Below are 2,500 nucleotides of genomic sequence, written 5' to 3' on the forward strand. Positions count from 1 at the left end.
AAAAAAGGCATGATTGAGATTCGCCTCACATAGTCCTCCTCAGTGTAAAGTAAACTAGGGTAATAAAAAACTTAAGAATCAATGAAGTTCTTTAAAGATTACTGACATATTAAGGTAAAAATTATAACAATCATGATGAAAATAGCCTTGAAATTCTAAGTGATCAACGCAAAATCTAAAAGAAAGATATAGGGTAGAGAAAGTGCAAGTAAAATGGAGATCATGGGAGAAGGAAGGAAAATAAACTGCCATGGGATATGCCCACTGAAACTTCCTTCTGAAAATGGATTCAAAGGACGAGTGAAAAGCAAAGAATTGGGAAGTCCTGGGGCAAAGTGGCGTAAGGAGGTGAGTGGAAGGCAAAGAGGGGGACTTTGCCAGTTCAGTTGAGAAAGGATGTCCAACATTTTCTTTATGTGCTGGCACCCGAATTTTAGCATAGACCCTGTTAGCAGAGAGAAGAATTGTAGGTTTTACTCTGGTTGCAAGAGCAATTCAATTCTGGTAACAGACTGTACAGTGCATAAGACCACTTCTTCTGTAAGCTACTCGAATTGAATAGTAATCAGGGTTAATAAATTTCAATAGATTCTAAATTCTATTCTAAATTGTTTTTTTAACCTCTAAACTACGCTCACATATTTTGAATAGATTATATGTCAATTATGATAACAGACTACATTGTATAAAACTACTTATTTGTTAAGCTGTTCGCGTCGAATAATAATCAGGGTTCATAGATTTAAATCTTGAAATTCTAAATGCTATCCAAAAAACTGTTTCTTAAACATCCAAACTACGTTTATAAACTTTTAAATGGCGATATGAACTCCACTTTAAGTTAAGAAATTTATGCGACCAAATATTCATTTGATTTAAGGATTTCTGTGATTACCTATGAGTAACTTTGAGGAATGTTTTGTAGAAACATCTTATGATCATAGTAAGTACTATGATTAGATTCAATAAGAGAGAGTTCAGTCATATCTATATCTGCTGGTTAGCAAACAGGAGGTAAACCTTTGGTCATTATATTAACATTGCGAATTGCAAATAATTTCAAGGTAGTTTTTTTAACATTTTCTACAAAAACAACAAACAAAAAATGCAGCCATTTCTAGTCCACTGACATCTTCTTATTCATGTCTGGGGTTTGCTCAGTTTTCATCACCATGCAGGACGCTGCGGATTGGTGGTGGTGGGAGACTTTTGTCTGATCGCTCACAGCAAATCAAGCTAGTATGGGTGGCCCTAAATAGTACAGTGTTAATTATGGCGATGCACGAACCCTTTCATCACGTTAAGGTATCCCCACTCAGGATAAATTAATTTTTACATTAGAAAACTGTCCACAGGACACCATATAATAGATGGTCAATCGTTCCTCAATGTGGAGTGTCCTTTTATATTCTCTCTCTCTCTCTCTCTCTCTCTCTCTCTCTCTCTCTCTCTCTCTCTGTTTCATTTTTACTTTGTTAAAAAATTAAAAATCTTCCTCTGTTAAAAATTCAATCTCATTACAATGCCAAGCTGATTTACATGTTATAGTTCAATATATTTGATGAAATTTGCATTATAAGCTTATATACAATGTTCATATCTGCATGGCTTCTTATCTAGAAATCTTATACGGTAGAAAAGAAAATTACATTAAGAGTATAAATCTATTTCATGTACGTAAAATAAGGTAAATATTCCATTTCAAGAAAAATGTATATTTTTCAACATAGCTTTTCAAATCGTCTATTTTACTTTGTAAAGTGTTAAATAAGATGGAAAATATAACCCATTGCTTGAGTTTTCAGCAAAATTTCAATCTAACTGTAAAACTTACCTGTTCATACAAATTCGGAAAATTTTATATATATATTCTGTATATATATATATATATATATATATACAGAGAGAGAGAGAGAGAGAGAGAGAGAGAGAGAGAGAGAGAGAGTAGAAATCGCACATATATCTTTATAAATCATATAATTTAAAGATACAAATTTATCAAAATCGTGAAGTGCTATGTAGGCTAAACCAAAAACTATTAGCATCCGAGGAAAAGCGATATTTTTTCACCTGGAAAAAGAAGAAAAATATATTTTGAAAATATCTGAGAAAGTTCCGGGCGCTAATTGGAATATTTTTCAACCCCTCCATCAATCCCAAACATCTTGCCCAGCAACTGTAACTCAATGTTAATAAAGGTTTCGACGAGAAAAGGTTCCGCTAAAAGGTGAAAGGGAAGGGCAATGTGATATGAGAAAGGAGATAGAATATACATGAATGTTGTAGAGACAATCGTAAGTGACAGGTGAAGAAAAAAATTATGTGGCTTACAAAACAATTTTGGAAAGAGGAATTTTTAGCGGAAATCTCTTCATTGACATCAAAACCATTCTAATAATGCTAATTATAATTAGTAATTATTTATTTTTGTTTCACAGAGAGTATTGGAAACTGCAAAGTAAATTCCCACACGAACTCAAAAAACTAGTTGAATTATAGT

Source organism: Palaemon carinicauda, chromosome 12 (genome assembly GCF_036898095.1).
Source record: "Palaemon carinicauda isolate YSFRI2023 chromosome 12, ASM3689809v2, whole genome shotgun sequence".
Classification (NCBI taxonomy): domain Eukaryota; kingdom Metazoa; phylum Arthropoda; class Malacostraca; order Decapoda; family Palaemonidae; genus Palaemon; species Palaemon carinicauda.